Source organism: Hemitrygon akajei, chromosome 9 (assembly GCF_048418815.1).
Source record: "Hemitrygon akajei chromosome 9, sHemAka1.3, whole genome shotgun sequence".
NCBI lineage: Eukaryota > Metazoa > Chordata > Chondrichthyes > Myliobatiformes > Dasyatidae > Hemitrygon > Hemitrygon akajei.
Window position 1 is genome coordinate 2500097 of NC_133132.1, and position 12424 is coordinate 2512520.

General features: G+C 49.3%; 1 protein-coding gene across 1 annotated transcript in view; it reads right to left on the reverse strand.

The window, feature by feature from the left end:
* The window catches only part of LOC140733778 (glutathione hydrolase 1 proenzyme-like), a 277967-nt gene extending 270455 nt beyond the window's left edge, over positions 1-7512 (reverse strand). The window contains exon 1 of the mRNA XM_073057535.1: positions 7358-7512. The gene's annotated coding sequence lies outside the window, so the exon portion shown is untranslated. The remainder of the gene's footprint in view (positions 1-7357) is intronic.
* Between the last annotated feature and the right edge of the window lie 4912 nt (positions 7513-12424).

The window sequence follows — 12424 nt, forward strand, 5'->3', positions numbered from 1 at the left end:
AGGTCACACCTGCCCCAAAAGAGGTCCCAATGATCCAGAAACTTGAATCCCTGCTCCCTGCTCCAATTACTCAGCCACGCATTTATCCTCCACCTCATTCCATTCCTACTCTCACTGTCGCGTGGTACAGGCAGTAATCCCGAGATTACTACCTTTGCAGTCCTTCTTCTCAACTGTCTTCCTAACTCCCTATATTCTCCTTTCAGGACCTCTTCCCTTTTCCTACCTATGTCATTGGTACCTGTATGTACCACGACCTCTGGCTCCTCACCCTCCCACTTCAGGATATATTGGACACGATCAGTAACATCCCAAACCCTGGCACCAGGGAGGCAAACTACCATCTGGGTCTCCTGATCGCGTCCACAGAATCACATATCTGACCCCTAACTATCAAGTCCCCTATTACTACAGTCTTCCTCTTCCTTTCCCTACCCTTCTGAGCCACAGGGCCGGACTCTGTGCCAGAGGCACAGCCACTGTTGCTTCCCCCAGGTAGGCTGTCCCCCTCAGCAGTACTCAAACAGGAGTACTTATTGTCAAGGGGTACAGCCACTGGGGTACTCTCTAGGACCTTACTCTTCCCCTTCCTCCTCCTAACCGTGACCCACCTGTCTGCCTCCCGTGGTCCTGGTGTGACCACCTGCCTGTAACTCCTCTCTATCAACTCCTCACTCTCCCTGACCAGATGAAGGTGATCGAGCTGCAGCTCCAGTTCCCTAACACGGTCCCTTAGGAGCTGCAGCTCGGCGCACCTGGTGCAGACATGGACATCCGGGAGGCTAGGAGACTCCAGACCTCCCACATCCGACACCAAGAACAACAAGCTGCCCTCTCACTCATACCTCCCCTTTCCTCAAATAACAGGAAAAACTGAAACCTAAACCTACCTTGCCTCGCCCGTTTCCACTTAAGCCCGTTGAGCCCAAGCCCTTAAGCCTTCACTCTGCTCCCGGCTCACGCCGCTGCCCACAAAACGACGCTGCCTGCTGTTTAAAGTTGTGTCCTTTTTAAATCTCCCCCACTTCACTGCCCGCCTTCACACGCCTGCGCAGTTCCGGCCCTCTTAACTCCGATGAGAATACGCCCTGACTCATTCCCTACCAGCAGATCCATTATCACACGCTCTCTCATTGGGACTTCCACGTACTGATGAAGCAAACTTTCCTGAACACATTTGACAAACTCTCTCTCATCCAGTCCTTTTACAGTATGGGAGTCCCAGTCATTATGTGGAAAGTTACTACTATAACCACCTTATGTTTCTTGCAACAGTCTGCGATCTCTCTACGAACGTGTTGCTCTAAATCCCTCAGACTATTGGGTGGTGTGTAATACAGCCCTATCAATTGGTTAGACCTTCCTTATTTCTCAGTTCCACTCAAAGCCTCACTAGACCAGTTCTCTAGTCCTGACCAACCACTGCTGTGACATTTTCCCTGACTTGTAACATCACCCCTTCTCTTTTAATCCCTTCAGCTCTGTTGTGTCTAAAACAACGGAACCCCGGAATATTGAACTGCCAGTCCTGCCCTTCCTGCAAACAAGTCTTACTAATGGTTAAAATATTAGAATTCCAAGTGTTGATCCACGCCCAGAGCTCATCTGTCTTTCCTACGATACTTCTTGCATTGAAATATACACAGCTCAGGACATTGGTCGCACCGTGCTCAACGTGTCGATCCCTGATTTTGTCTGAGGTCTTATCAACAATTGTCTCCACAAACTGTTCTGGCACTCTCGTTCCCATCCCCCTGCAACTCTAGTCTAAAACCCTACTGTGCAGCATTAACAAACCTTCCAACTAGGATATTAGTTCCCCCTCCAGATCAGCTCCAATCTGTACCTTCTGTACAGGTACCACCTTCCCAGGAAGAGAGCTTAATGATGTAAACATCTTCTCCCTTCCTCCTACACCAACTCCTTAGCCACGTGTTAAACCATTTAATCTTCCCAGTTCCGGCCTCCTATTTCAGCCTTAGATCACCTGGACTCTGCACACGCACGTCAGAATGCTGTTCGTTAACTTGGCCTTCAGCACCATCATTTCCACAGTCCTGATCGATAAGCTACAGAACTTAGGCCTCTGCACCTCCCTCTGCAATTGGATCCTCGACTTCCTAACTGGTAGCCCACAAACTGTGCAGATTGGTGACAGCATGTCCTCCTTGCTGACGGTCGACACTGGTACACCTCAGGGGAGTGTGCTTAGCCCACTGCTCTACTCTCTATAGACACATGACTAGGTGGCTAGGTACTGTTCACGTACCACCTATAAATTTGCAGGTGATACAACCATTGTTGGTAGAATGTCAGATGGAGATGAGAGGGTGTACAGGAGCTCCACCCAATGTACCAACTAGAGGAGTGGTGTCACAGCAACAACCTGGCACTCAACGTCAGCAAAGAGCTGACTGTGGACTTCAGGAAGGGCAAGATGAAGGAACACATACCAATCCTCATAGAGGGATCAGAAGTGGAGAGAGTGAGCAGCTTCAAGTGCCTGGGTGTCAAGATCTCTGAGGACGACGCAGATATAAAGAAGGAAAGATAGCGACTATATTTCATTAGGAGTTTGAGGAGATATAGTTTGTCACCTAAACACTTGAAAACTTCTGGAGATGTACCATGGAGAGCATTTTGACAGGCTGCGTCATCGTCTGGTATGGAGGTTGGGGAGGGAGGGATTGCTACTGCACAGGACTGAAAGAAGTTACAGAAAGTTATAAAACTAGTCAGCTCCATCTTGGGTACTAGCCTCCACAGCATCCAAGACATCTTTGAGGAACGATGCCTCAGAATCAGTTATCAAGGACCCCCATCACCCAGGACATGCCCTCTTCTCATTGTTACCTAAAGGCACACACTCAGCGATTCAGGAACAGCTTCTTCCCCTCTGCCATCCCATTCCTAAATGGACATTGAGCCCATGAACACCACCTCACTTTTTAAATGTATATTATTTATGTTTTTGCACTATTTTAATCTAATATATATACTGTTACGTACCTGTGACACGTGACAGTGGTGTGGACTTGAGGTAATGGTCTTGTGATGGTGGAGTGATGTCATTTTCCCGCCGGTAGAGGTCATGTGACAGGTTTTTTTTTACAGGGTATAAAAGGAGGACCCCTCCCTGTGAGGAGGGGCAGTTCGTGGCTGGATTTGCCATGTTGACTTCATGCCACTGCGTGATTTAATGTTATGACGCAGTTTAGTTGAAAGATGGAATTTTATTTAATGCCTAAAGTTTAAAAGGTCATTGCCAGCAGTTTCTTTATAATACTGCTAGTTGAGAATCAGTGGAGAGTGAAGATCGGAGTTCGGGAGTTAAAAGATCGAGGAAAGTCGATTTCAATGGTGAAACAGGTTCGACCTTGTTTGATCCTCATTCGGAAGGAATTCGTTAACTGTCCCCGTGCTAATCCCTGTGAATAGCAGAAAGGATTGGGAACAGTTTTGTAAAGGAAAGGTCAGTGCCTTTAAGCCGTTACATTTCATCTTCGTAAATTCTCCGTGGGAAAAGTACAGTTCGACTGGGAATCACAGCAAGATGACATGAAAGAGAATTTAAATCGTCTTAAAAAGTCTCTCCCTTAAATGGACTGTAAGCATTTTGAACTTTTGCAATACTACTTTGAAGAACTGTTTTTGCAACATCGCTTTAAGAACTGTTTAAGCTGCCGCACAGCAGCTGATTTCCGGTTACGTGAGTGGTTTGTTTACTTTTGGGGGTTTGTTTTTCAGTGTTTAATAAACGTGTTATTTGTTATAAAAACCCCTGCCTCAGTCGTATATTTATTGTTGCTGAATCCGTAACAATACACAGACATATACACACACAATTACAGTAATTGATTGATTTTTTTTCTTTTGATCTTAGATATTGCATTGAACTGCTGCTGCTAAGTTAACAAATTTCACCTCACATGCTGGTGATAATAAACCTGATTCTGATTCTGACTGTGATTAGAGGATTTAGGTTCGAGACTCCTTGGTGCTGGATCCACGTCTGAGATGTGAAGTCAATGAAAGGCCAGTTGAGTAGAGTTAATGACCAGTACGTTGGTGTAAATGGTGAGGGGAGCTGGGTCCAGCAGCCCTGGATGACAAGAGATGGTGTAAGTTCAGTCAGGAAAAAAAAGCACCTGGAAAGAGAAATGAGACGAAGACTTGACAGATGTCAAGGAAGCAGAAAGGAAAAGGAAATTCAGAACATTAAAAAGGGCTACGAGGTTTGGCACAACATCGTGTGCTAAAGGGCTTGCACCCTGTTGCAATCTCCGATCTTCTGTGAGGTGCTCTGGGGAGGCAAGATTAAGGAGAATCACCGATATCAAGAGGGTAAGGGCAAGGGCAATGACCTGAGGAATGAGAGATGTTACCCCAGCCATCAGGAATGTAGGTGCAGCCTCCTTAACCAATAATCATACAAGTGGCACCTTCCTTGTGAACAGATAGTCCAAGGCATCCTTTCCTGGCACAGTCTGTCCTTCCTTCCTGTGTAACAGCCTTCTTGCCAACCAGCATGGGCATGGTGCTCACCCAGTAACCCACTGGGGTGGCATTCATACAGCACCACATTTCAACCGTGCCACCCTGTGGGAATCATGGGTAGGCTAGGATACTGCATATCCGTAAGTGCCATTCAGCTGCCAACAAGTGCCCAGCTTCACAACACCCTTTGGTACAGACACTGCCGTCCCAGGATACCACGCCTGCTCCTACTTGCTATCGACCTTGCACCCTGTACCCGCCCTGACTCAACCTACCACACACCAACACTCGGTCAGGTGGCAAAATCACAAAGTCAGGGCATTCCAATTCTCCAAAGGGTACGAGGGAGATACCAGCCCTTAAAGCATTCACTCCACAGGGGCTTAAGCCCCTTAAGGCAGTAGGCATACTCTGGGAACAGACTATCCCCTCCCAGCTCCCCCAAAATGAATGCCAAGGCTTTAACTGCGGCCATTACTCGAACCCATAGCTATGCATGATGCTCGGGGGAAGCAAGCAGTGATCCCAGGGCATTATTGATCATGTGTTGGGATGAAGGGCTCCCTAAGGACCCTACCCCTGTTAGATAGGCTCTCTCTAGTACCCCAACATCCCATAACCTCAATAACCACGCAGCCAAAGACTCACCAGCCTTTTTTGCTTTACCTATTCCCTAAACTTGCTAGTTCCTTCGTGGAGAATCTGAGCTCTGCTGTCTCCAATACACCATCTCCTGCACATTCCTGAGCCTCGTCCCCACCTCCCTCCTGACAGGAAGAAGCTGCAGGCCGATGCCCCCCTATTATTTTACACTGACACCTTACAATTGCTGCAAACAGGCAGGAAACATTCTGCAGGCTCCTCCTGGGAAAACCCAACCATTTAAGCATAGAAACCATGTGATGTCCCATTTCAACCCCAGCAACATCTAACCGGTCTGACCAATCCACCGGTATCCCGTAACCCGTCAGCAAGTTAGCGAGACTTCCAAAGCCTGCACTATTATCCATCTCTCATACCGAGAGTCCTCTCTTTTAAATAACCTCTTAAAGAAATGCATTTCTGCTCAAAAAGCCAGACCCTGCTCGCAGTGCCAAATGTAATGTTGAATCAGGTTCAGGGGTTTGGCAAGTGAGACAGGAAATGCACTGACTTTGAACAGGTATATTGATCATTTATTTACAAACAGTAAAAATTCAGCCAAATATTCATGTTCCCCGGGTTACAGACAGTACAAAGCAGAATATTCAACAGACATACACACATTCAACAAGCATACTCTGTTGAAAGTTTACAGAGCATACCTTCCTAATGGTCATGTGCATCCTTGCCTTAAACAAAGGAGGAAGAGAGTAAGCCCTTTCCACGTGTAACTTTATATACCCAGGATGTTTGAAACTGGACAGCAGGCAACTATCCAATGGGAAAAGAAGCAGCAGCTCCTGAACTCACCAGTCACGATGGAAGTGACTCCGGACAATCAGAATAAGGCACGCCCCACGGGACAGCTGTGCCCTCTAGTGTGAGACTCCCCTACCCTGAGAAGTCTGTGAACACGCACCTTATGATTCTATATACCTCTGTAAAGTCACCCTTCTGCCTCGAGGGAAAACAGTCACAGTCTGTCCAGTTTCCTTCATAACTGAAGCCCTTCAGTCCCGGCAAAATCCTTCTGAATCTGCATCCTCTCGAGCTTAATGATATCTTCCCTACAGCTGAACAAGCAGAACAGCACACAATACTCTACATGTGGTCTCACTGATGTCTTGTACAGCTATAAAGTGATGTACAGCCAGCTCCTGTACTCTGTGTCCAACTGAAGGCCAGTGTGTCAATTCCATCTTCACCAGTCTCCAGTTTTAGAAATTATGTCCCCTGAATCCATTGGTCACATGCCCTCTCAATCTGAAGACCAACTATCTACTACCACCACCCAATTCTGTATCCAATCAGTTTGCATCAGCAAGGGGAAGACATGAGATCAGGGAGGGCTGTGTTGAATCTTCTGTCAGTGGAAGAGACACTACTGGAAAAGATTCTTAGGGGCAGGAGTTATGAGCACAACAAATTCTATGCTGATGATCCTGATTCAGGAAAAGCATGGCCAGTCGGTTTGGCTTTGTGTGGGTAAGGTCCTGTCTCTCAAATCTGACTGAAGAAAGTACAAAGTCATAGAGCCCTACAGCACAGAAACAGGCCCTTCAGTCCATCTAGTCCATGCTGGCTTCATCTTCTGTCTAGTCCCATGTACCGGCACCTGGACAATATCCCTCCCATCAATGTCCCTATCCTATCCTATCCTATCCTATCCAGTGTTACAATTGAACCTGCACCGACCACTTCCACCAGGAACTCGTCCCACATTCGCACCCTCTCCGAGCGGCATAATTCATTTCAGATTCTCCTTAAATATTTCACCTTTCACTCTAAACCTAGTTCCAGTCTCACCCAACTTGACGGGGAAAAGTCCTGCTTGTGTTCACTCTAACAATTGCCCTTATTTCGTAATAGCCACCCCTCACTCACTGAAACTGCAGAGAGCAGGGGAACGTTGTGGTTAACTTGTGCCACGACGGTGATGGATCTACGGTCCTAAGCACATCATCTACAATGGTGTGGCACAGCCTCCCCAAGGTTCCATCCAGAGTAATCTGTCTCTAGTCTTCGTACAACACAGGAACAGGCACTCCTGCCAACACATCATTGATCATTGTCCAACCGTTACAGCTACCCTCGCTGATAGAGCACAGACTAGTCTCATACACAGGCCAGGGCTGTACCTGTTGATTATACATAAGCCAACACAGTACATATTGATGAATACACAGACCTGTGGGACCACAATTGTGGACTTACTCACCTCAGACTTCCAGAACACTCAGCTATCCCTCTGAAAATGAAAGTACGGCTGTTCAAGCCCGATGTCCTGACCAGACGTGAGAATGATAAACAACCTGCAGTCAAGCAGAGAAAAATAAGCAACAGTTCCTTGATTACTGCTGCAGATTGTGAAGAGGGTTGAAACCACGCCTTAGTGCAGTTGTTACTGAGCTTGAAATTGTGTGTATTGCTGATACAGCTACCCACTGCATGTAGAGCAGCAGTTTCCTTTGGTTAAAATTTTTTAAAAAAACGAAACCACAGCTTCCCCGGTCCCACACCCCTCTCCGCGGTTTTCCCCAATAGCACGCCCCTCCGGCCCGAATACAGACTGCTGCCACTCTGTCACGCAGTGCCTGGTGTTTGACTGAACGCTCACCATCCACACCACCTTGTTTGTCTGTCAGTTGCGAAGCACGGTAACTCCGGGTCTGCCTGGCCGACCTGACTGGGCCGACACTGTCTGGGATTCCCCGGGGCCGACACTGTCTGGGCTTCCTCGGGGCCGACACTGTCTGGGCTTCCCCGGGGCTGACGGTGTCTGAGCTTCCCCGGGGCTGACGGTGTCTGGGCTTCCCCGGGGCCGACACTGTCTGGGCTTCCCCGGGGCCGACACTGTCTGGGCTTCCCCGGGGCTGACACTGTCTGAGCTTCCCCGGGGCTGACGGTGTCTGGGCTTCCCCAGGGCTGACGGTGTCTGAGCTTCCCCGGGGCTGACGGTGTCTGGGCTTCCCCGGGGCCGACACTGTCTGGGCTTCCCCGGGGCCGACACTGTCTGGGCTTCCCCGGGGCCGACACTGTCTGAGCTTCCCCGGGGCTGACGGTGTCTGGGCTTCCCCGGGGACGACACTGTCTGGGCTTCCCCGGGACCGACACTGTCTGGGCTTCGCCGGGGCCGACACTGTCTGGGCTTCCCCGGGGCTGACACTGTCTGGGCTTCCCCGGGGCTGACACTGTCTGGGCTTCCCCGGGGCCGGCACTGTCTGGGCTTCCCCGGGGCTGACGGTGTCTGGGCTTCCCCGGGGCTGACGGTGTCTGGGCTTCCCCGGGACTGACTGTGTCTGGGCTTCCCCGGGGCCGACACTGTCTGGGATTCCCCGGGGCCGACACTGTCTGGGCTTCCCCGGGGCCGACACTGTCTGGGCTTCCCCGGGGCCGATACTGTCTGGGCTTCCCCGGGGCTGACAGTGTATGGGCTTCACCGGGGCTGACACAGTATGGGCTTCCCTGGGGGCCGACACTGTTTGGGCTTCCCCGGAGCTGACGGTGTCTGGGCTTCCCCGGAGCTGACGGTGTCTGGGCTTCTCCGGGGCTGACGGTGTCTGGGCTTCCCCGGGGCCGACACTGTCTGGGCTTCCCCGGGGGCCGACACTGTCTGGTCTTCCCCGGAGCTGACGGTGTCTGGGCTTCCCTGGGGCCGACACTGTCTGTGCTTCCCCAGGGCTGACGGTGTCTGGGCTTCCCCGGGGCTGACGGTGTCTGGACTTCCCCGGGGCCAACACTGTCTGGGCTTCCCCGGGGCCAACACTGTCTGGACTTCCCTGGGGCTGACGGTGTCTGGGCTTCGCCGGGGCCGACACTGTCTGGGCTTCCCCGGGGTTGACGGTGTCTGGGCTTCCCTGGGGCTGACGGTGTCTGGGCTTCCCCGGGGCCGACACTGTCTGGGCTTCCCCGGGGCCGACACTGTCTGGGCTTCCCTGGGGCTGACGGTGTCTGGGCTTCCCCGGGGCTGACGGTGTCTGGCGCTCTCTCGTTTCACACCTGAAACTGAGGAAGCACAGTGGGCAGATGAACCCTCGACACACACACAAACGAGTGGTTCTCTCAGGGACAGAGCCAGCTTTAGACGGTAATCCCTCACTCAGATCCTTAGGCTTCCGTGTAACAAGTCCATAGGCATAGGAGCACAATTAGGACATTTGACCCATTCAGTATGATTACCCATTCCATCACGGCTGATTTACTATCGCTCTCGACCAACTTTTCCTGCCTTCCCCCCGTAACCTTTGACACCCAGACCAATGAATAACCTATCGACTTCCACCATAAGCAAACCGAGTACCTTGTCCAATGCATAACATATCGACCTCCACCATAAGCATACCGAGTACCTTGTCCAATGAATAACCTATCGACCACCGTCATAAACACACCGAGTACCTTGTCCAATGAATAACCTATCGACTTCCACCATAAGCAAACCGAGTACCTTGTCCAATGCATAACATATCGACCTCCACCATAAGCATACCGAGTACCTTGTCCAATGAATAACCTATCGACCTCCGTCATAAGCACCCCGAGTACCTTGTCCAATGAATAACCTATCGACCTCCGTCATATGCACACCGAGCACCTTGTCCAAAGAATAACCTATCCACCTCCACCACAGGCACATCGAGTACCTTGTCCAATGAATAACCTATCGACCTCCGTCATAAGCACACCGAGTACCTTGTCCAATGAATAACCTATCGACCTCCACCATAAGCATCCTGAGTACCTTGTCCAATGAATAACCTATCGACCTCCACCACAAGCACATCGAGTACCTTGTCCAATGAATAACCTATCCACCTCCACCACAAGCACATCGAGTACCTTGTCCAATGAATAACCTATCGACCTCCATCATAAGCACACCGAGTACCTTGTCCAATGAATAACCTATCGACCTCCGTCATAAGCACGCCGACTACCTTGTCCAAAGAATAACCTATCGACCTCCACCATAAGCATACCGAGTACCTTGTCCAATGAATAACCTATCGACCTCCACTACAGGCACACGAAGTACCATATCCAATGAATAACCTATCGACCACCGTCATAAACACACCGAGTACCTTGTCCAATGAATAACATATCGACCTCCACCATAAGCAGACCCAGTACCTTGTACAATGAATATCCTATCGACCTCCACCATAAGCACACCGAGTACCTTGTCCAATGAATAACCTATCGACCTCCACCATAAGCACACCGAATACCTTGTCCAATGAATAACCTATCGACCTCCACCATAAGCAGACCGAGTACCTTGTCCAATGAATATCCTATTGACCTCCGTCATAAGCACACCGAGTACCTTGTCCAATGAATAACCTATCGACCTCCACCATAAGCAGACCGAGTACCTTGTCCAATGAATAACCTATCGACCTCCACCATAAGCACACCGAGTACCTTGTCCAATGAATAACCTATCGACCTCCACCATAAGCAGACCGAGTACCTTGTACAAAGAATATCCTTTCGACCTCCACCATAAGCACACCGAGTACCTTGTCCAATGAATAACCTATCAACCTCCACCATAAGCACACCGAATACCTTGTCCAATGAATAACCTATCGACCTCCACCATAAGCAGACCGAGTACCTTGTCCAATGAATAACCTATTGACCTCCGTCATAAGCACGCCAAGTACCTTGTCCAATGAATAACCTATCGACCTCCACCATAAGCACACTGAGTACCTTGTCCAATGAATAACCTATCGACCTCCGTCATAAGCACACCGAGTACCTTGTCCAATGAATAACCTATCAACCTCCGTCATAAGCACACCGAGTACCTTGTCCAATGAATAACCTATCGACCTCCACCATAAGCACACCGAGTACCTTGTCCAATGAATAACCTATCAATCTCCGTCATAAGCACACCGAGTACCTTGTCCAATGAATAACCTATCGACCTCCGTCATAAGCACACCGAGTACCTTGTCCAATGAATAACCTATCGACCTCCGTCATAAGCACACCGAGTACCTTGTCCAATGAATAACCTATCGACCTCCGTCATAAGCACGCCGACTACCTTGTCCAAAGAATAACCTATCGACCTCCACCATAAGCATACCGAGTACCTTGTCCAATGAATAACCTATCGACCTCCACTACAGGCACACGAAGTACCATATCCAATGAATAACCTATCGACCACCGTCATAAACACACCGAGTACCTTGTCCAATGAATAACATATCGACCTCCACCATAAGCAGACCGAGTACCTTGTACAATGAATATCCTATCGACCTCCACCATAAGCACACCGAGTACCTTGTCCAATGAATAACCTATCGACCTCCACCATAAGCACACCGAATACCTTGTCCAATGAATAACCTATCGACCTCCACCATAAGCAGACCGAGTACCTTGTCCAATGAATATCCTATTGACCTCCGTCATAAGCACACCGAGTACCTTGTCCAATGAATAACCTATCGACCTCCACCATAAGCAGACCGAGTACCTTGTCCAATGAATAACCTATCGACCTCCACCATAAGCACACCGAGTACCTTGTCCAATGAATAACCTATCGACCTCCACCATAAGCAGACCGAGTACCTTGTACAAAGAATATCCTTTCGACCTCCACCATAAGCACACCGAGTACCTTGTCCAATGAATAACCTATCAACCTCCACCATAAGCACACCGAATACCTTGTCCAATGAATAACCTATCGACCTCCACCATAAGCAGACCGAGTACCTTGTCCAATGAATAACCTATTGACCTCCGTCATAAGCACGCCGAGTACCTTGTCCAATGAATAACCTATCGACCTCCACCATAAGCACACTGAGTACCTTGTCCAATGAATAACCTATCGACCTCCGTCATAAGCACACCGAGTACCTTGTCCAATGAATAACCTATCAACCTCCGTCATAAGCACACCGAGTACCTTGTCCAATGAATAACCTATCGACCTCCACCATAAGCACACCGAGTACCTTGTCCAATGAATAACCTATCAATCTCCGTCATAAGCACACCGAGTACCTTGTCCAATGAATAACCTATCGACCTCCGTCATAAGCACACCGAGTACCTTGTCCAATGAATAACCTATCGACCTCCGTCATAAGCACACCGAGTACCTTGTCCAATGAATAACCTATCAACCTCCGTCATAAGCACACCGAGTACCTTGTCCAATGAATAACCTATCGACCTCCACCATAAGCACACCGAGTACCTTGTCCAATGAATAACCTATCAACCTCCGTCATAAGCACACCGA